This window comes from Chanodichthys erythropterus, chromosome 18 (genome assembly GCF_024489055.1).
Source record: "Chanodichthys erythropterus isolate Z2021 chromosome 18, ASM2448905v1, whole genome shotgun sequence".
In the NCBI taxonomy this organism is placed as follows: Eukaryota; Metazoa; Chordata; class Actinopteri; order Cypriniformes; family Xenocyprididae; genus Chanodichthys; species Chanodichthys erythropterus.
This window is the reverse complement of record NC_090238.1, coordinates 27792101-27816453: the sequence shown is the minus strand read 5'-3', so window position 1 is coordinate 27816453 and position 24353 is coordinate 27792101.

Here is a 24353-nt window from a genome sequence, read left to right as displayed (position 1 = left end):
ACAGAGCTTATTTTCTGCGATTTTCCAAAAGTCTATGGGAAAAATTAATAGGCTTTCAGTCGAGGGAACCCGTGCGATGCTAACTTCCGGGTTGGCCTACAAAAACGCGTCATCCCTGGGGCACTCTACTACAAATTATGACATTAAAAAGAGCGCAAGTCACGGGTATTACTTAAGGAACACTGCGCAACAGCGACACCCACAGGTAAAGTTACACAGAGGAGTCATGCTTTACAGTTTATGGAGTCGTACCTCCCTTTCCTCTCATAGGAAACCATATAAAATCACCAGACCCTCGGCGTGCGGTGGGTTTTGTGGGGGTAATTGAGAATGAATGGGGGAAAGTCACGTGAGAGGAGGCAATGTCTCCATCGCGCTATGATTGGATGTAATTGGTTATGACTGGATATGATTGGTTTGTGCGATAAATCCCGCCTCTCGTTGACGTGCGCGTTCCGCGCTTAGGTTTGACTGAACAAATGATGGCGTCAATCTGAAGACTAATTGAAAAGTAAGTAAACAGATCACTGAGTTAGATATCACCGCTTTATGTCACGTCAAAATCGAACTTGAAATGGACTGAAAGCATGATGACTGCGGGGATTTTAGAGCAATCAGCTTGGTGAAATTAAAAATACAGTTCGTGTCTGTGACAGACGGTGTTAATGGAGCATGACTGATGATCCAAAATATCCTAGGTTGACAATTAAAAAGAAAAACCACAATACACAAATAAAATATATTGTTTAAATTATTATTGCATTTAGTTAATATTTTGGAATGCATGTAGAAATACTTATAACACTACCTTGATGATATTGACTTGGTTTTGATAAATAGAACATTACATTGTTAATGTATAATAACAAAATAGAATTGTATTTGGTTTCTTTTTTTTTTTTCATTTTTGATGTACTGTAATGTTCATTTAACAATGAAGATGTGTCAACTTTAAGAGTAATGCACATGAATTTACATTGATTCATAAAAAAAAAAAATGTGCCTCCTCATTTCAGAACACCAACGCACGCCACTGCAACAAACATAAAAGGCTCCATAGACTCCTGCCCATAGACTGTGAAAAAAGATGGACGACGCGACACTGCTTTCTTCCATTGTAATGAACTGAATGTAAAACGTACGACGATGGGCGCTGACACGTTATGCAAAAACGTCAGTTTGGAGCCTGGGCATGTGCAGAAGGAATCGTCAGTGGAGCCCGGAGGTGGAGTCGCGGTATCAAACTTCCGCCCAGATGACTGCGTCATCATTGATGTATTTTAAATAGGCTATATAAATTATACACAATTTAAAATTCCACCTATAAAATAATAGGCTATTCTGTTTCTAAAGCAATAATATTTTTGAAACAGCAAATTCAGTAGATAAACTGAATATAATATGCCACTAGAAACAACTGTAAAATGTCAGAAACGGCCATTTTAAATAAAGTTAAAGTCAGCGTAAACCGGAAGTTGCAAACGACTTTTCTCCAGTGTTGTGACATATATCCAAGTGAAACGGAATATTGAATAGAGGGCAGAGTTTTATTTAAGCGCTCCTCCTCTCCGTTTCTCACTCATAGCAGACTAACGGTTTTAGGGGAGTGGTTTAAGTGATTTCAGCCCAAGCCATCAAACTAACGTCATCAGAGAAGGGGCACCGTTGCAGAGGGGAGGTGCATTTTCAGATTTTGATTAAATATTACGAAGCCAAACTATTTTTTTTTTATGTGGATTGACTTGCACGGATGAATTGTTCACCACAAAACTAGCAATTTGAGCTAACAAAATAAATAAGGTCAATTTTGATTTCATGTGTACTTTAACCTAACGTTACAGGAGATCGATTGCTTAAATTAGAGTAGGCTATCAGTAGTTTTGTCCTGCTAATTATTATTGTATACCCATAAAAATAATTAGTAACTGCCAGATAACGATTACCTGCTTTTTCTCGACATGGTTAACGTTATGCGTGTTATCTTAACTAATAACATTTATTAATTAGCATATAACAGCCACATTTAACGTTACCGAGGAAAGATCAGTGATCCGTCAGATTCTGTAGGTCGGTTATTGCAGTTTACTGATGAACAACTCATTTTGTCAGTGTGAAAAACACAGAAATCGAAAATTAATAGTTAATTATATATCTTCAATCTCCCCTCGAAGCTCCGGCAGTCCTCAGAGAAGCTGTCAGTCATGACTGTCAATCATGACGACACGCCCCGTTTCTAAAGCACTAAATTGCTAGCTAAAATCAAACATCACAAAAACGAACAATTGAACATATATCAGCGTAATAACAACTATCTTAAATGACCAAAACCATCTTTCAGTAAATTTTATTTTAAGCATAATTTATTTTTATGTTTGACTCAAGTCTCGTTCTTTTGAATGGAGAGGGCGAGATTTATGACCTGTATTGCATCCAGCCTCCAGGGGGCGATCAAGGAGCCCGCAGCCTTACTTTTCAGGATGTATGAGGCACACCCGCTCCCACTATTTGAGCCAGTGAGGACACCGTGGCTGAAGTTATTACTCAAGGATGGATCAGTACAAACTGTTCGTGATCCCTCCGGAGCAATACTGGTCACAGCAGAAAGTTTATTACAGTCCTTCGGTTTTGATCCTTTAACATATATTGACAACCATAAGACAACCACAATCATTTTATTTTACAGTGTGGGGCTCACTGACTTAAATAAATACAATAAATAAATAATAGATATCAGCAATATCACACATATCACAGTAGGAGTGCAATATGGCTCTATATCAGTATGGCTGTGATGATACAGAGCCATATCGTATGACAATAGTATCAGTAACATTATAGTGGGTTTGCTCTGCCGCCATTAACACTTGCTGGGAGAAATGCTGCCAGTATATATCCAATAGAAACATCTTTTTGAAACATTTTCGAGCAGGGGTAGCAAACTCCAGTCCGGGGAGCCTCAGTCCTGCAGTCTTATCTCCAACCCTGATAAAAACTTACCTGCCTATAGCTTTCTAGCAACCCTTCAGGCCTTGATTAACTTGTTCAGATGTGTTTGATTAGGGTTGGTTAGGGTTGTGTTTGTATAGCTTTTGAACTCTGCAGGACTGTGGACCGATGTTAGCCACCCCTGTTTTAGAGCATGTAATATTTGCAAAAATGAGCTGGATCACTTTCAAAAGCCTTTTGGAGCTTAACGAATAATTACTGAATTAGCAACTTTCTTCCTGCAACTCCATCTTCTCAAGACAATCTATTATTAACGAAATAACAGCATTGCAACAGACTTATCATAATGGCTTTCGTGACCACTCCATGTCTGGAAGATTGGAATTGAATGCACGGAATGGTCGTTAACATTCCTGAGCTGCATCTGCATATAGTTCAATTTAATTTTTTGTATAATTCCTTCAGACCTCAAGTCTTACACATGAGGAAAATTGAAAATGAATAATCCATTAAATGTATGAGTCTGCAGTAATTGGCTACAGTAGAGGTGGGTGAGGGGTGGGAGTTAGGGTTGGATTGCGGGACATGCGCAGCTAATTTGCTGCCATCGGACGCAAGCACTTATCTTGCTTCTCTTTGTAAGACGATGAGGCCAGAAAAAAAGAGTTTGAAATAGGCTTGCTATGCAAAACAGATCCTCTCCTCTTTTTTTCTGTAATGCAGACATATGCTTATGGACATTAATTCTCTAGCTCATAATAATAAGCAGTATGTGCATTGCCTTACCATACCTTATGGACATACAATACAATACAATAAAATAAAATAAAAATTAGATGCAGGATTTAACAACAGTGCTGACAAAGTGGTCAGGGCTTTGCTGCTTTACAGTCACCAAGATATCAAAATTGACAATTTATTTATTATAATTATTTATATGTGCACATAATTATTTTTTAAAAATCCATGTGCCCACTTAATCCTTAATCAAAATCACGTTATCTCCCAATAGCAGCATCATCTCATGTCTTGTCTGATGATGTGTTTACTGTCACGAGGGTGGTACAACCTGTCACTAACATGAGATCAGAGCAATAGCAAACTATTCAATCAATCCCTGAAGGACAAAATCAAGTCTCATCCTTTTTTTTTTTTTTTTTGAGAAGCTGTTTCACTGGGATATATGTCAATAGGACTATAGCAAAAGGGCTATAGCAACTTCTGTTTCATGCCAACTTTAACCCTGTCACTGATGGAATTTTCCAGCAATCCATGTGTTCACTGTTATACAGTAGGGGGCGCTATTAAGCATCTTCAGAAAACAGTACAGAATCTCTGGATCAAAGTAGAGGAGAAGAAGAAGTAGAAAGAAGCGATAGAAGCATTGCTTATTCACATGTAAAATAACGTGATCATCAAACATTACAGAAAGGTGTCAGAATACACAGTGCATTGCAGATTGTTGTGTATGGGGTTGCATAGCCACAGACCAGTCAGAGTGCCCATGCTGACCCCCATCCACCGCCGAAAGCGCCAACAGTGGGCATGTGAGCATTAGAACTGGACCACGGAGCAATGGAAAAAGGTGGTCTGGTCTGATGAATCATGTTTTCGTTTACATCACATGGATGGCCGGGTGTGTGTGAGTCACTTACCTGAAGAACACATGGCACCAGGATGCACTATGGGAAGAAGGCAAGCCGGCGGAGACAGTGTGATGCTTTGGGCAATGTTCTGCTGGGAAACCTTGGGTCCTGCCTTCCATGTGGATGTTACTTTGACACCTACCAGCTACCTAAGCATTTTTTCAGACCTTTCATGTACACTGTATTCCCTGGTTGCTGTGAAATTCCCCAGATCTCAATCCAATCGATCATCTGTGGGATGTGCTGAAAAAGTCAGATCCATGGAGGCCCCACCTCGCATCTTACAGGACTTAAAGGATTAGTCCACTTTTAAATAAACTTTTCCTGATAATTTACTCACCCCCATGTCATCCAAGATGTTCATGTCTTTCTTTCGTCAGTCGAAAAGAAATGAAGGTTTTTGAGGAAAACTTTCCAGGATTTTTCTCCATATAGTGGATTTCAATGGCTACCAACAGGTTGAAGGTCCAAATTGCAGTTTCAGTGCATCTCAAAAGGGCTTTAAACGATACCAGGCAGAATAAGGGTCTACTTACGGAACGAACGCGGCGCCAGTTTCGTTTTTTTCCGTAAGTAGAATAGGGAAGGCGTAGAACATTCAGCATAAGCATTATGAAGAATGCGGAAACGGAAAGTACGTTCAAGGCGATATTTTGTTTATAAAGTATAAACGGTTGTATTTTTTTCAGAAATGGCCGATTGTTTCTCTTGATAAGACTCTTATTAGTCATCTGGTATCGTTTAAAGCCCTTTGAAGCTGCGCTGAAACTGCACTTTGGACCTTCAACCTGTTGGTAGCCATTGGAATTCATTATATGAAGAAAAATCCTGGAATGCTTTCATCAAAAACCTTAATTTCTTTTCGACTGACGAAAGAAAGACAAACATTTTGGATGACATGGGGGTGAGTAAATTTATCAGGAAAACTGTATTTAAAAGTGAACTAATCCTTTAAAGGATCTGCTGCTAACATCTTGGTGCCGGATACCACAGCACACCTGTCTAGTGGACTCAATGCCTCGATGGGTCAGGGCTGTTTTGGCAGCAAAAGAGGGACCAACACAATATTATTAACACTATATATATATATATATATATATATATATATATATATATATATATATATATATATATATATATATATATATATATATATATATATATATATCCCTAAAACAAAATATTCTGGGGGCCATGAAAGTTTTCTGCAAATAAAAAAAAAAATGCTGACAGGGAAAGAGTTAAATAGGTAGTGGTAGAAATCTTAACTTCACTATTGTGACAAAAAGCCTGTTTCTCTGCTGATGGCCAAAAAGATCTAGTCTAGACATTGGCAAGAAACATATAAACCACATTTATTCCATTATAATACAATGATTCTTGTCAGAGCCATGTAGGCAGCACTCCAACACTATAGTGCACATTGTTCAAAACCTGGCTTGTATTTCCACGATCTAATACAAGCATTTCTCTTCCAGGAATATGTGTATTCTAAGTTGAGAGATATGGGTTCAAGATCATTTATGAAAATATCTTGATTTTGCAGTGGCAAAATTAGTCACATGGCATTTGACTCAAAACAAACAAAATAAATCCTTCTGGAAATGAGTACTCAACAGCAAAGATGGCAGGATGCAGGCTGTGCACTTTCAGGGCTGCTTCTATCAACCGGGCAACTGCCTTTTAGATGAATTGGAATTCTAACGGTTTTCTCCAAGTATTATAGACCTCCTTGTTGCTGACCAATCTAAAAAAAAGTTCTGAAAAGAGAGTATAGAAGATGTGATTTAACCAGACACAAGAAGCTGCTGACTTTGTCTTTGATCAGTCCCACTGCAGTCTTTACTCCTCTGCGGGCTTGCTTAACTTCTTATTCTGAAGTCAATCTCAAATGAAAGCAAAAATCGCTGCCTTAATCTTGCTTGCTCCATTACTCTGTCCAACTGTATTGGCTGAATTTTTGGTTAAATGAAAAAATCCAAAACAAATTTCCGAAATGATTTTCAGTCCAGGAACTTGATTGTATTGTCCAGAAAATTTAAGGATAATTATAATTATACTGTTGTTTTAAGGAAGCAAAGTTAAAATTCAATTTGGTGATCTTACTGCTAAATATTTTATTATTAATAAAACAGTTTTTGAAAGGGAGAACATTCTTAAAATCAGAATTTTGCCCAACCCTGCCTAATACACACCTGACTTTATTATAGTTATACCGTAAATCTCCCCATGACTGAATTAAATCAGAAAGGATCTTCATCTCCTAATCTATTTGGAGTAGTTCTCCAATAAACCAACAACAGTGAGGAAACAGGGAAAAGAAATCCTGGAAAGAAATAAAAGAACATCATCTTTTGTTTCCCTGCCAATTGCATTTGTAAACTAGAAATAATGGTATATCACCTGCTGCAGTATTTCAGTTAACTTTCTTATGACAACCTCCATCTATCTTGCCTTTCTCTCCCTTTCTGTCTTTCTCTGTGTGTCCATATATATATATTTCATCATTTCAGCATATATGTTGTTATCATACTGATGCCTCTGGCAGGTCAGAGAGCATTGTGTGAATCTACAATGGACATTCATATGCAATTCATATCAGTATTTGCTAAATTTTCACTGGCTGTCATCAGGCCGTGTGACGTCAGTCTGTGCGACACTCCTTGTGTCATTTTCACTTACAATTAAATTTCGGTATGAAAGCATGGATAACCTCAACAAGCTTTAATTAATTAGATCCTGTATGTGGTATTAGTACTGATATTTGAGAAAAAAAAAATGTAGATAGCAATGAAATATAAACAGACCATTACAAAACAATTAAATTTAAAATATTCTGCTATGTTCAGTCAGCTGCATTCTGGTTTATGACCTCATATGTCTTGTAATCAGTTTGTTTAGAGGAAAACATACTTCTGCTGCTCTCACAACATGGTATAAGACAACAGAAAAATAGCATAATTTTCTTTGATAAATGGCTCTGCTGGAACCTCAGGAAAATTACTGATTAGAATTTATTTGTGCCAGTTCATTGACAATTAATCACTGGAAAATGATTCGAACAGTCGCTTTGGAGCACATGACTTTGTTTTACAATGGCAGCTTACAGCAAGAATTTCAAAGACTAAGACATTGAGATTTATAGTCCAAGCAGAATGCAAGCAAGCAGAGGGCAAACAAGTTTCTACACACCCAGAGACTGCATTAATGAAGAATTTATAAAAAACAAAAACAAGTAACTGGACAAAGGTTATTAAAGGTGACTAAAGGTAACTGACACATATACTTTGTGACAGCACCAATCCCTCTTTAATTTTCAAACCCTGCCCTCCACACCTGTCCTAATCAGTTCTAATCAACGATTTCCCATAAAAAAAAATGTTTTACTTGGAAATATGTCACAATACAGACATAAAATGAGATGAATTGTTGAGTTTAAAATCTTAGCGATTTAAAAATTTTAGTGATACCGGTTTCCATTAAGTGAACTGTGGAACATTAAGTGAACCACACGTAATGCCCCGATATACTCAAAGCATTTCTTTTTTGAAATACCTTTGCAGCGATATACTTTTAATGGACATCCCGACACTGTCCACACTAATGGTGAGAGCAAAGTTTAGATGAATATGTGAATATGTGCTGTGCGCTTTCCTCCCAATAACAAAGTAAACACACAACAAAAATTATAGTGGTGAGAAAATCAGCAGTTAAGAAAGCATCTGATCATAGCGATGTGGATATGTTTGCACCAGCTCTGCAATTCACCGGCATCGTGTTGACAGATGAGGTAATTAAAATTACACTGTTATGATAGATTGATTATAAAAGTATATATTTTTGAAATATATAGTTTGAATTAATCCCTTCTCTTTGCATGACACATTAACATTACAGTACATGATGGCTCTTTCGGCATTAGCCTGTATACATAAGCATGCGTTTCATGTGTTATTAAACAAAAGAGGGGCTCTCGGGAGAGCGGAACCATCACATCCTTTGCATTTCCCTGGCGAAACCGACATGCATACATAATCAGTCTGGGAAGGTCTCGTTTTTTTAAGGTTTGTTACAATTGGTTCACACGTTGGCGATACAAAAAGCAATTAATACATTAAAAATCTTGCATTAAACTCACTGCTTCACCTGTTTTTATTGTTATTATTATTATTATTATTCTCATTCTGAAAATCACTGCATGTCTGCTTTTATTGTTGGCCAAAGTAGTGCTTTTTTCTTCATTTTTTAAAATGTTATTTCTTTATTGAATTATTATTGAATTATTTTTATTTATTTTTATGTAATGGCAGCATCTTCGGAAACCCATTGTGTGAGATTGTTATAATGTCTGAAGTAAAATCAATATTTAAGTATATGATATATGAGGAGCTTGCACAACTCCAGACAAGCCAAGAAATAATAGACAAGTTCATTAATCACAGTACTGAGCTAATTGATTTTGTTGCGATTTAGATTGACAATCCTGTTTCCCAGGGGCCTAAATATTTGAACAACGTACTTCATTCAGCTCCTTTTGTCAACTCTGCAGCTAAATATACAATACATGCAGTCATTTGAGGCCGTAGACCATATATTGCATGTATATTTAAATTAATCTTCATAGAAACAGTGAAAGTAATGCAATGAATCCCAAGTGAATGTTAAAAATATATTATAAATGTCAGCTTGATTCACTTTTTGCAAAATGACTTATCCCAGGAAAATTGCCTTCTATTTGAAATGAATTACTTTGTTTATGTTACTCTCTGAAACTGAGGAAGATGATCATGATATAACAATTTCATTTAGATCTCTGATTGCTGACATTTACTCTATCCAAAAGGGCTATGACAACATTTTTATATACAATTATATGTACATAATGGATACCATATTCAATCAATCTGTGGCAAACCTATTCAGTGAAGGAAAACACACTGAATCTTATTACACAGCAAATAAGAGATTCAATGTCATTCAGTGTTTTCATTCAACAGAAAATGGCTTGTGTTTAACCACCAGTTTTCATTGCCGCATATCTTTCAGACTTCCTTCATTTTATCTGGGTTTGAAGAAATGTTGCCAAGGGCATTCTCTACACCAGGAGATCTAGAACCAGAAAACAAGCACTAGCATCAAAAGACTCCTTTGAATTTTCATTTGATGACATTCTGCCAGTAAGGCTAGAGCAGTTTCCCTCCACTCATTACATACTTGCTTTATTGCTCATTAATACACGGTGCCGATAAGCAGACTAAATGCTGTGCCAAAAGCATAATTAATAAATGAGTATAATTCATGTGGGTGAGCGAGTTTAACCTTCATCCTGCAGAGCTGAAGTATGTGTAAAAACAGGATGAGGAATTAGAAATGTACTCTTCGTATGGTGACTAACTGCAGCTACAGTACATGATTTTGCCAGGATCATCACTGCAGAAACAGGAAGCAGCAGAGTGACCCAACAGTATGGGTCAGTGCCATATCTCTTTTCGTTCACTCAGACACATGGGTGACCCACATTTCCGCTCTCATGAATGCTTCTCAGTGGTCCTGAGGCTGATAGATGGCTTTTTTCTTTTCTTTTTTTTTTTTTGGCGTTGCTGCTGAGCTTGAGCTGATAAAGATAGTTTGGCCATTTGACTTGCAAATGGGATTGAGAAAACTTTGCTTCAGTTTGGAATCAGTGTGCATTACGGTTAGGCGGTTGTGACCTAATGGTTATAGAGTCTGACTTTTAACTCAAAAGGTTGCGGGTTCAATTCTCAATACTGGCAGGAAATGACTGAGGTGCCCTTGAGCAATGCACTATAACCCCCAATTGCTCCCCATTTAATGGGTTAAATGCAGAGGTAGACCTTTCAGATAATCTCTCCACAAAGATGGCAATATCCAAAATCCTTGTCCTTGTGGGGACAATTTTAGTTTGCCATGAGGAAAACAGCTTATAAATCAAACTAATGTGGTATGCAGGCACAGAGAGAGTAGAGGCTTGGATCAGCAATCTTAATTATCTAAATTATAACTAAATATTTTAAACTATACATAAACATTTTTGGTCCCCATGAGCAAACTAGCTTGTAAATCATACAGAGTGATCTTTTGTGAAAATATAAAATAGCAAAATCTAAAATAAAACTATATATATAGTTTTAAACTCTGCTTTGTGTGATTTTTTTTTTATTTTGGGGCTGCTTGTACAATTTACTTAAAATATTTATACCAAAACCATAAAAGTGAAATATTTCTTGCTGTTTGTTTTGACTTCCTAACGGCTGTACAGCTCAAAACATATTCACATGCAAATCTTATGATACTTCTAAAATGTTCCAAATGCTTCATTAAGCTCCTGCTGTTCTCATGCTATGTTATTTTAGTTAATTAGCTAGCACTGTGTCATTTTAGTTAATTAGTGAGCACTATGTTATTTTGGTTAATTAGCACTTGTTTTAGGACCCAGTGCATGTTTTGGATAAGGTAATGCATAAGCTGATGAACCAATAACAAATCACTAAAAGGGAATCATAAGGCATGATTTGTGACTGTAATTTAACACATTTGAGACATGTATTAATTGCTTTATCTGTATTCATTATAGATTATAGTTTAGGATGATGATGTAAAGAGACTCTTTATACATTTTGTAGCTGTGATATTTTAACTTAAAATTGTTTCTTTTTCCTTCCACAATCGTATTTAACAAGGAACTATGTGCATTTTTTTTGTATATAAAAATGCACATTTGCATGTGCATTTTTAAATGATCAGAAACCATTTCTGCCAAACCTAAATACATAAATATTAATTAAGACCAAGCAATTTAAGTTTATTGATTTATCACCCACTTGGTGTCACAGGCTGGTTTGCAGTATGCATGAACGAGTTGTCAAACAAACAGTCTTTATTTATAATCCGTAACACTCAATGGAACTTATAGGAGAAGAGTAAGAGAAAAAGCAAAACCACTATCAAGAATAACCACTAATAAGAAGCAACAAAGGACTGAACTGAACAGGGAGTATATATATTTCTATCACGACAACTCTCACAGTCTTTGCCATGGTAATAAGTATGAAAATATTGATATATTTGTCTTGGCATAATAGATATGCTAAGCTGCTTCTGCTGTTGGTTATTGCTGCTGCTGCTGCAGAGCAAGTGCGGGACTTGCTACTGCCAATACCTACACAACACACTGCCATGAACAAGTAAGACGTGCTGCTGCTGTACAATACAGCATACATGAATTACCCTTAGTATACAGGTGGAGCTGGGGAAGGTGGAGTGTTTCTGAAAGCATGCTGCACTGCTAAGACAAATGCTAACCGAGTATTTGAAGGTTGAGTACGCAAGCTCATTGGCTACTGAAACAGCAGGAACCAATCAGCTGTGCCTTATAGAGAATGATGTGATTGCAAGCAGGTTAAGAGTTAAGAACCTATTAGCCTGTACCATCTAGAATTTCATGACAGAACTTTGCATATGGCAAACATAAAGAGACACAGGTGATGATAATACGTAACCAGCCTGTTTAATCAGTTATGAGCAGTATGTGAAGCTAAATGCTCCACCTGAGCTATGGCTGTAATTTGCATGATTTATTCATGAAATGGTGCATGCTGGGAAACTGAGTCTAGCTTCCAGCACCAAGTGGGCTGAGTGGATGTGCACAGTGATTAAAAAGAAAAATTAAAATGGCAATTCATGTCAAAAAGGTTTCCGACCTCTGTTCTAGAGTGTGTAAACATGGTCAAAGGTCCTCTCTTGGAATTTAATGGTTATGCATTTCTCACAAGTACTTTGCATTTATTCCTTTCAGAGTTACAAGTAGAAAAAAGGGGGAAATACAGACTGCCTGACTAATTTCAACCTACATGGACGTCACTCTACAATAATCCAGTCTCAAGTGATTTTGTATGCATACAAAATGTACATTGCATTTTAAAAAAAAACAAAATATATATATATATATTATTAGAAAATTATCTTTCAGGTATTTCAGAACTTTCTGTTCTTTCACATAAGATGAAATAACAGAAAGGCCTGTATCCTTTAAGAGTAGAAGCAGAACACAATCTGTGCCAGAAGATCACTCCGTGTTTACAAGACTATCTGCACCACTAACCAGAGAGTCGTTCAATGTTTCTTTAGAAAACAAAATGCTCAAGGCCTTGGCTTAACTGCCTGACAAAGATGCCATGGAGTCCATAGTAGTCCAACAAAGGCAGTGAAGTAGAGTGAAAATGAAGTGCTTATGTTTTGTAAAAGCTTTTAAAAGGCATCCTATGCACTTTTGCTGCATTTGAATAAAATATGCATCATTATCAGGCTAGAGCTGGGACGTGTTAACCATGACATACTTTCTTCTAATTAATGTACCAAGATCTTGTCAACTTCTGTAAATTGTCACAATCCGTCACCAAGGCAGTTACCACTTTTCAACACAGCAAGTAAACTGCTGTTTAAATGACAATCAAGTTTCACCTTTGGCACCCTAAATAAATGTGTGTTTTTTTTTTCTTCTTCTTCTTTGCTGTGCACTAAGTAGGTTAATTTCAAGTTTAGTGACGAGTGTGTGTCAGATTCAGGGATGTAATTAAAATCATGTGAAAGCTCTTTTGCTTTAGTATCATGGTATACTCAAGCTATTTTTTCATGCCAAAGTGCTTCAAGAGTCACTTTATGTTTAACAAAAACAATTAATTTTGCTCTGAAAGAATAAGTTTAGCAAAATTTTGATAAAAAGCAAAGAAAAACACTGAAGAATGGGGTCACAGTACTGTACCTTTAACATACAGATGCTTTACTAATTAATTATTTGCAAATAGCAGATTACCAGACTAGAAAAATAGGCTTTTAGGGCCAGCAATGGTCCATTGGGTGCACTGGTAGGGGTGGGTCACACTTGGTTAAATATGCTTCTGTTTGTTGTCCCCAGGACATGAGATGGGCCTCATTGGTAGTTTTTACCCTATGCAGACTGCATACTCCATGTATAAGGTGTAGCGGTAGTGCATGCTTTAACAATTAAATAACTTAATGGAAAATGTAAGTACTTGTAGATGAAATGGTATGAGCTATTGAATGTGGTGAGCAAATGTGAAGTGGGATGTGCCCAAAGCTGAATACCTTCTTTGTTAAGGCACAGCTTAAAAATGAATGACAAATTCTACTGAATAATAGGAAGAATATTTGTTAGATAGATTATTTAGAATATTTGAATGAACATATTTAAAATTACAAGCAAAGGTCTGCATAGCCTATATTACTAAAATCATAAAAAATAAAAAAAATAAAAAAGTGTGATCCGAAGCTTAAATGTAATGATGTTTCTGTGTCTTAATAAAGGCCGCAAGCAATATTTAGTAACAGTAGTTTTTAAGTGAATGAATCGTGAAAGTAAATGTTAGATCTGAGTTGTTGTCATTTGCCAAAGGCTTACAATCAATCTTTTAGCTCAATCAGTAGAGCATGAAGCTAGTAATTCCAAGGTCATGGGTTTGATTTCCAGGAAATGCATAAACTAATGAAATGCATAACTTGAAGCCAATCTAAGTTGAAGGGGATAAAAGCATCTGCCAAAGCATTAATGTAAAATGCACTTTCTGGAGTATTAGTACAGACACACTTTGTATCCTCAATAAATAAATACATGTGTGCACTTTGCTCATTATTTGCATGTTTGATGTTAATTGCATTATATAAGTTGCATATATTTATATTCTAGAAAATTATACTCTAGATATGCAGTAAATTTCATCTGGAGATGCTCACAATTCTGATCTGGTGCTGGTACCACAAGGACTCACATACAAAGGCCTTGACTTTCCTTAGCTGAATCCATTTCATCAAAACATCTACTACAGTGGAATGAAGTATTTGTGATTTTTATTTTCACGTTACATAGCTACGTTTCATGCTGCGGTGGACAATGGACAGAGACGGAGTGTATGGAGGTGAAGACCCAGATGGAGCCAAAGAGCTGGAGGGATGAAATGCAGCTAAAGGCCAGGAAGTCCATGGTGCAGGCAGAGTGACATCTATGCAAGGCAGAGCCGGAGGGACGATGGAGCCAGTGGAGCCGCAAGGACAATGGTCGCAGGTGGAGCTGAGAGAGAGAGGAGCCAAGGTAGAGCTGACTGGTCGATGAGCCAAGGTGGAGTGACAGGCTTGGTGGCTGGAGGTGGAGCCAGGGGATCCTCTTACCAAGGTGGAGCTGGAGACAGGAAGACCAGAGGCAGATCCACACAGCAGAGTGGAGTCAGAGGAGGAGCAAAGGGACTGAAGGGAACCAGCGGAGGTGGGGCTGAGGAACTGGCTGTCATTGCTGGGTGGGATCACTGAAGATGCAGGAGACTTGGAGCTAAGTGGAACCAGTGGAGACACAGGAGACTTGGAGTTAGGCGGGACCAGCAGTGACGGGAGACTTCGGAGATAATCCAGTTCCAAATCCTCATAAAATTTTGTTGGGACCTGGCACAGCTCACCCTCAGTGGTGGAAGTAGGGGCGGGGCTCCATCCCATGGCCTCATACTCCACTAAAATACTATTCTCAGGATGATATAGCTGGCTCACACACCTGGTCAGACTCTCTGTGGGCCTCAGGCTCCGGGGCGATGTTGGGCTCAGATATGGGCTCTGGTGATGGTATTGCGGCAGACTCAAGCTGTGTCTGCAGTGGACTCAGGCTCTTGGTCCATAGGGGGTGTGGCTGGAATCTGGCTGTGCTCTGGGTCTGTTGATGTCCTCCTCAGCTGGGCAGACGGTGAACGCCGATTCACAATTCTCCGGCACCCACTCCACATAGGTGGCGAATGTCCCTTGAGGACCATAACCAGGAAGATGTGCCTTACACTGCTCATTTCAGCTAGTTCAAAACACACACACACACACGGAGCGGTTAGAGAAAGTGGTTATGAAATACAGGTGAAACTAATCAGTAACTACGGAAACAAACTGGCAAACACAGGGAAACAATGACAGGGAACACAGGAAAACAGGAACAGTACAAAACCAAACTAAAACACAAATTAACTAACAGAACTAAACAAGACACACGTGACAACAGTATGATATAGGAGAATATGCAGCTCATTCTGAAAGAGGAACAAACACCTCAGTTTTATGTGGGGAAAAAAGTAAGATGAATTCTGATGTAAGAGATCTGTATAACAATATAGCAGGCTATTTAAAATGCATATAAATATCAGTTGTCACTCTTTTTTAATAATATGTATTAGTAAGATCGTATTTAAAGTTTTATGTAGTTTTATGATCAAAGCTCTGTAGTTTTTATTGTGGGGGATCAATATAATGAATCTGGATCGATCCTGATATTTTCTCTCTCTAATCGATTCAGGGCTTAGTTTTAACAGCAGATGGCGCTCTTTCTCAAACGCTCACGAAGAAGACTGCTGGACAGTGTTTGTGCGTTGGAGTCATGTAAGTAGTTAAATATACTTGCACCTCGGCTCAGAATGGTTTTATGATGCAAGATCAACCTTTTCGAACTTTATGAATGATTATTTTAGGTTTAAGTGGTGTGTGTAAAGGAACTGGAAGCAGGCAGTGTAGGAATGTTTCTAAAGCACGTATAGTAGTGTCTGCTGTTTAAAAACTAAGCTCAGAATTGATTCAAAAGAGAATTGCGATTCATCGGAAAATACAGGTGCTGGTCATATAATTAGAATATCGTGAAAAAAGTTCATTTTTTTATTGTAAATTATTTTAAAAAATGAAACTTTCATTTAGATTCCCTACATGTAAAGTAAAACATTTCAAAAGTTTTTTGTTTGTTTTTTTGTTTGTTTTTTATTTGTTGATTAGAGCATACAGCTAATGAAAGTCCAAAATTCAGTATCTCAAAATATTAGAATGTTTACATTTGAGTTTCATTAAATGACCATCCCTACAGTATAAATTCCGGGTATCTCTTGTTCTTTGAAACCACACTAATGGGGAAGACTGCTGACTTGGCAATGGTCCAGGAGACAATCATTGACACCCTCCACAAAGAGAGTAAGTCACAGATGGTCATTACTGAATGTGGTGGCTGTTTACAAATTGATTTCTCAAAGCATATTAAATGCAAAGTTGACTAGAAGGAAGAAATTGGGTAAGCAAAGGTGCACAAGCAACAGGGATGAACGCAAGCTTGAGAATACTGTCAAGTAAAGCCGATTCAAACACTTGGGAGAGCTTCACAATGAGTCAAAAATCAGCGCATCAAGAGTCACCACACTCAGACATCTTCAGGAAAAGAATATCAAACCACTTCTGAAACAGAAACAATGTCAGAAGCATCTTACCTGGGCTAAGGAGAAAAAGAACTGGACAGTGAACAGTGGTCGAAAGTCCTCTTTTCAGATAAAAGTAAATTTTGCATTTCATGTTGAAATCATGGTCCCAGAGTCTGAAGGAAGACTGGAGAGGCACAGAATCCAAGCTGCTTGAAGTCTAGTGGGAAGTTTCTGAAGTTAGTAATGATTTGGGGGGCCATTACATCTGCTGGTGTTGGTCCATTGTGTTTTATCAAGTGCAAAGTCAATGCAGCCATCTTCCAGGAGATTTTGGAGCACTTTATGCTTCCATCTGCTGACAAGCTTTATGGAGATGCTGATTTCCTTTTCCAGCAGGACTTTAGCACCTGCCCACAGTGCAAAAACCACTTCCAAATGGTTTGCTGACCATGATATTACTGTGTTTTATTGGCCAGCCAACATGCCTGACCCCTGAATCTATGGGATATTTTCAAGAGAAAGATGAGAAACAGTCGATCCAACAATATACAGATGATCTGAAGGCTCAATAGTGCCTCAGCAGTGCCACAGGCTGATCACTTCCATGCCACACTTCACTGATGCTGTAATTTGTGCTAGGAGCAAGTCATTTGCTGTAATATGTGCTGCCGACCAAGTATTGAGTGCACAAATGAACATGCTTTAAAGAACTTGAACTTTTCTGTTTTGCAAATCCATTTTTTGATTGATCTTAGGAAATATTCTAATATTTTGAGATACTGGACTTTGGACTTTCATGAGCTGTATGCTCTAATCATCAAAATTAAAAAAAAAAAAAAAAAAATGAAATGTTTTACTTTACATGTAGGGAATCTAGAATATATGAAAGTTTCATTTTTAAAAATAATTTACAATAAAAAAATTATATGACCAGCACCTGTATCTGAATCGCTCCAGATTCTTCATATCGCATATCGAGATTCGATGTATTGTCCCAGCCCTTAGTATAATGCAATGCATTTTGAGAGATGTTCAAATTAACGTTCCTATATGTATCATACTCACATTTTAAAACATTAAAAAAAAATTCTGTATGGCTAATCAAACAAGTTTCTTCTGTTCCGTAAGTGTTCATCTTGAAGTATTACCAACAAAGAAATTAGTTTTGGTTAATGTATAAAATTCTGTAAACATTTCACAGCAAAAAGATGTGATATAAAGTCCTTTTGCTTGCTAAACATATATATATATATAAATCTACATTGATGTCAGATGACAAAAGGCATGTAGTAGAATGTGTACAACAGATTCTGCAGCAAACATTTGATCATGTTGATAATTTATAGATTTATTTTGCGTATCAAATATGGTACAGTATAGGCTATAAGGTTAAACTAGGTTTGAAAAAGGCTCCATCAATGAGGTGTCTCCATATTTTTAGCCATGTAATTAATTAATTCTTCAGCACAATGGTAAACAGCACACTGTGAAAACTTTATTCTAGATGTGGTTTATTCCACAGTTTCCTTTCATAGAGGAGGCATTCGTTTGATATTTCCTATGATCTGTCTGTTTTCTTCTGATGTACGGTGGTCAACCAGTCACACATCATGCTTCAGCTGAGGCTGGTGTTGAAGCTGAAGCTCCACATGAGTGATGTATGCTGTTTTCATCCTCTTCCCTGCCTTAAGCGACGTGGAAGAAACCTTTAAATGAGGCCTGCTTTCAAGTCGTCCCAGGGTGCACACCACTAATATCAGCATTTTCTAACAGCCTGACAGCCGTTTCGCTCAATACATTGCTCAGGCTGGGAGTCCTGCTTCAGAGCAGGGCACCTGTCTGGCACTCTGTGCCCTGAGCTAACCACCTGGCATACGAGTATTTACTTTGGGGCAATTCAGAATTGCTCAAGGCCTGATCTTTCCTGCAGCTCCATCTCGGGGGAAATCGCTGGCAAGGATGAATAGGAATCCAGGTGCTGTTAAATAATTAACAACAAAGGTGCTAACAACAATAGCAGCACTTATGTGCTCTTCAAGGCTTCTCCAATAAATGCTAATCATCTATCACCTAGTTTCTCAGGCTAGCCTTGAAGAAAGCAATATCAAATAAATCAAAAAGATCATAAGATGTAACTGAGTAGAAGTTATCGGAGAAGCGGTTATTATAGCCAATAGACACGCACTGAAATTATGGGCCACATGATAATTTGATATCATGAATAAATCAAATAATCATCAGCACACAGTAATTCTACTTTTCTGATCCTTTGAACAGTGCTGGAAATCTCATGAGCAATAGCTAAGATAAGACTTCAGAGAGTCATGCATTTCTTCAGAGGAGCTGGTGCATGACATGCTAAAACCTCTCATTTGAACCAAAATCCTTATTAAACACAATTTGAGATTTATTCATTTCCATTTATTAAGATAATTAATTCTATTAAGGTTTTTTAAGGTGAATGATTTCCTTTGCATTCAGATGGCTGTATATTAGCTATTTTTTTTTTTTTTGGTTTCACTTTATTTTGATGGTCCCTTTATCACATTCTGTTGACTATAAGTAATGTTGCACCTACATATCTACTAACTCTCATTAGAGTGTTAGTATTAGTAGACTGGTATGGTTAGGGTTAGAATAAGTTGACATGTGCAAAGTTACTTATAGTCAGTAGAATGTCTGTTGGGGGACCATCACAATACAGGAGCTGTTTACATGACATTGTTTTCAACTAAAAACAGAAGACTTTTTATGCGTTTTGGCCGTTCATTTACACGACAACAGCGTTTTGGTGGCCTGAAAACTTTTGAAAACGGGTTTCAAAGTGCAAGTTTTTGAAAACGGTTTCCATGTAAACGACAAAAATGCAAATCTGTGAAAACAATGACATCATGCACATGCATATTACATATTCAGTCTATAGTGTTTCATCGCCATCTAATGGCCTGCCAGCAGAATACAGCGTTTTTAGTTGTTTTCATGGTTTCGTATGAATGGGGATCGTTTTGACAATGGTGTCATCTGTACGTGGAAAACTCAAAGGAACAACTTCTCCGTCTTAAGCATATCGTTGTCGTGTAAATGTACCCAAAGAGTTAGGATATATTAAGCAGACAGTCTACTAATACTCTAATTAGAGTTAGTTGACATGTAGATGCAATGTTACTTATAGTCAACAGAATGTTCAAAAGGGACCATCAAAATAAAGGGTCACCTTATTTTCCTTTGAAACTGCATTCCATCCATTAAACAAATCATGGATTTATAACTACAATGGGTCTAAACATCAATTTTTGCAAAGGTATCATTGTAAAAGTATATTACTACCATTGAAAAATTATACTTGAAAAACTTTTAATTCAAATACACTAATAATTATCTGCATGTAAAGGTATTAAAATAGTTTTAATGAGTCATAATAAGCAAAGTCATAATGGCCCGGTTTCACAGACAGGGCTTAGCCTAAGCCAGGATTAGTCCTTAGTTCAATTAGGATATTTAAGTAGCTTTTATAAATCTACCCTAGAAAAAACTACTGCTATATGCATCTTGAGACAAAACAATGGCACTGGCACATTTTAAGATCTGTCATTACAATACTTTCAGTTAAAACAGCTCAAACATGGACTTCAGTCTAGGACTAGCTTTGTCTGTGAAACCGGAGGAATGTGTAATAATTAGCCATTAGTAATGACCTATATGGATAACTGACCTTGATAAAATGTAAGCAATAAGGTTGTGGTAATAAAAGCTTTCCCCCTGTCTAGCCTATTCCTGCCCCATGATAGCCCATTTCCAGGTGCAAGGTTTGGAAAGAAGCCAACGCATCTATTCTCAGCTCTCTAACGACTGGCAGTGCTGCATGCAATAACATTTCTCTGCCAGGAACATGTGCTCCAGTGATGTGCTATTTGGCAGCCAGAGCACATCCCTTATCGGCTGTGAAATTTCTACTAGTGCATCTCTGAGCATATTTACCCAGAATTAATTCTTTTAAGTATTGTGTAGTAATTGATTGTATTTTTACACGTGGCATTAGACTATTAGGGAAATCATCTAATTTAACACATAATTATCTGTTTAATTAATATGTTCATAATGCAATATAATGCATGAAATTAAAAGGATAGTAAACCCAAATTTGAAAATTCTAATGTTGTTCCAAATAATAGTTGAATAGTGTCTATGTCTTTGCTGAACAGGTGTCACTAATCATCAAACCTGACACCAGTTTTGAATGTGAACACAAATGTGATTAAGTTTTACCATCAGTGAATAACAGAAATCATAGACTATATTTATGCATTATTTTAATGTGTTTTTGGTCTCAGCATAGACCAAGGTTTGGAATGATATGGGGGTATGGAAAAGATTCATTTCATTTTTTGTGTAAACAATTCTTTTAATATGAATCTGGGTATGGGGTTGATGAAGGTGTATTCCATTATAATGTAGAAAATGCTTATATCATTTTCTCTTCAAAGGTCAGCAAAGCCCCTGCCGTAGATGTGCAGAGAAGTTCATTTGTTATTGCAGCCATCCAATTACCTTGATGACTGTGCCAGGAACCAGGCAGTGAGAAAGCCAGAGGTGCCAATAGTCATAGCAGTATGTGATGAATACTGCAGGGGCACCAACTGGGTTTCTTGCACCACTTCGTCATGACCCAGAGTTCCCAACTCTTAATCGAGTCGGTGATAAGTTTTCTCTCATTTTCCCATTGAGGGCCAGCTGGGACAGAGTCAATTAAACCTACTGTGGTGTGGGAGTTACAGACTCCACAAGCCCATGATTATCTCCCACAACCCCCGAAAGAATCATCACATTTACAGATAAGGAAGAAGAAGACCTGACTGCACTCTTTATTTGGAAATGGTGTAAGATTAAGTCACATTTTCGAATGTAGCTACACTGAATAATCCTAAACTTCAGATGCTATCTGCAAATCTGGTAATTTCTGATATCTGAAAATAAAATATCATATCATTAAGGTCTTACCTTTTAACTTCACCAATGAGCTGTACCGTAGTCATGTTGTTGTAGGACACTGTGGTAATCCTGGAAAAATATGCAGCCGCAGGAACAAAAATCTCTTCTAATGGAAGCACAAATTTAATTAAAAAGTACATGACTCTTGAAAAAAAACTTTTACATTGTCAAAGTATATAGAATTAAATAAGCAACTGAATGGCAACATTTTTTTATATCAATTAAAGAGGTCATATGATACAATTATTATCATTTTGTTTTCTTCCCTAAGGTCCACTTATAATGGTTAAAGCTTTTGTGCCAAAAACAGTCAAAACTTTTCATGACCATTTCCATCCATTCTCTGACCCTTAGAATTAAAGCATTAAAAAGACATTTTTTAAAACTGCTGTCTGCTGTACTAGAAGTAAAAAGCTTAACATAGAGTAGTCTACAAAAGAAGTCGCATTACTTCAATGACATCAGGGGTTTTCGCACCAAATAGTTTAGGAACTAGTCACTAGGATAGTTCCCCAGGAACTAATTTCTCCCCAGGGCCATGTTCCTGGTTGCATTCGCACCGGAAATAGGAACTCTGAAGCTGGCTCGATAGCGGCATCTTCAAGCGCGGCATTTACAAACGCTAAAAACTGGTGGATGGAGGATGCCATGATTAAAGCTGTGATTGTTGTGTGTCGTGGGTTTCTTGATAACGGAGATGGAATGTGAACACATAATTTACACGACTTAAAGAGCGCAAATGGGCTAAAAGACTAAATCTACTATGACAATTTTGAACACAACCCTGCAGGCAACAGGTCAATGCTGTTATTGCCGTTTTCCATGTTTGTGAAGTAAATATATTTACATGACTTTTTAAAAATGCAGAGTGTCTGTGTTTGACATGCGTTTGACCAATCAACATACACTTACTAGAAAGAAGATGAGTTTTCCTGTTTGGCTGATGACCCCAACAACCTCTGTAGACTCATTTAGCCACTTGTTATCAACGGCCTAGATATATTTTTTTTTTTTTTTTTTTTTTTTAAGAGAGAGAGAAAAAGTCTGATTACTGATGTATTTTATGTCATAGACTAAAATATCTTTCAAACCTTGGGATTCTAGTTAATTTTCTTTAACCAAACAACCCACTAAAAAAAATAAATTTTTGGACAATGGAACCGGAAGTGCTAAAATGCTAACTAATTTTCAAGGTATAGGCCTGCAATAAACCATCAATGCAGCACTCACTAATGCAAATTTGACATGAGTTTTAGAAGTAAATCCATTATAATTGCTTAAGTTCATAATGTAAATGCATAGACACCTAATGTAAAGTGGGATTCTAAAATTACACAAGGTGATAAGATTCAGATATTACTAGGACTCCAGTGGTGTATAGGGACTTGAAACATGAAAATGAGAATCATGATTCATACTGAGTTTTTCAGTCTAGATCACCGATAAGGTCTCACACCTTTTCCAGCAAATCCTGACAATCCCATTTTAATAGGCTTTGTCTTCCTGTCTTCGTTTCCTTTACGTCAGTGGCAACATTATTCACTGCCTCTGTATGCTTCTCCTTGACTCTGCCAGTCTGCCACATGGAAAACAGCTCCTGTGTATCTGCGACTCAGGATGTTCTGAAGAATTGACCTTTCCTTTTGAGGAAGACTGCCACTGGCCGCACTCTTCTGGAGAAGGCCCATCAGGAATGAAAGGCTCTTGGAAATCACATTTGAAAAGGTCAGGGCACACCCAGAATGAACTGGACCTGCTAGTCTGACAAACAACATGCTATTTTTTATACCTCCGTCTATTCTGACAGGGAGAAAAAAAGCGGCAAGCGCTGTTTGTAAAAATACTTCCATGCACAGAGCCTCTGCATCTTTTTCTTTAGCTTATCAAGGCTTGCATGCTTTAGCTTGCACGCTGATGTATTTAAAGCTTCATCCCGGGATAGTTTGGATGATATTTCTAAATATTTTTGTCAAAACAACTTTGAAAAAACACTAAAATTTGGAGCTTTGTTAATGATTCAATGGACCAGAATAATATAGTTTTATTAATTTGACTCTTCATCAAAAATAACACATGCTTGAGTCTCATCAGAAAAAATCAAGGCAAGCCCAGAAAAAGGAACACCAAACCCCAAAACCTATGAGCAAAACATAACCTCAGTAGCTCTAATGTAGATGATAATAGATACACAGCTAGCTGGACATTGAGGCAAAGAACCACCCAACGTGAATCATTTAATGCAAAGCTAGCCATGGATTATCCCCCTTATACCATGGTAATTTGCCAACATAGACAACTTAAAGCTGTTATCGATGTTTGTGGCAGACTATTTGACCGGAAGGGTAATAATGATGGTTATTTTCATCAGTTAAGGCTCTTTAGATCTAGCATTCTGCCAGCTTTAAATCAGACACAGAGATATAAAGATTACATTTATTTTAATGAATGAATGAATTATAGCATTTATTTGAATTAAAGGGTTCACTCAAAAATGAATCTAACTGCCAAAGTCATGTGATTTCAGTAAACAAAGCTT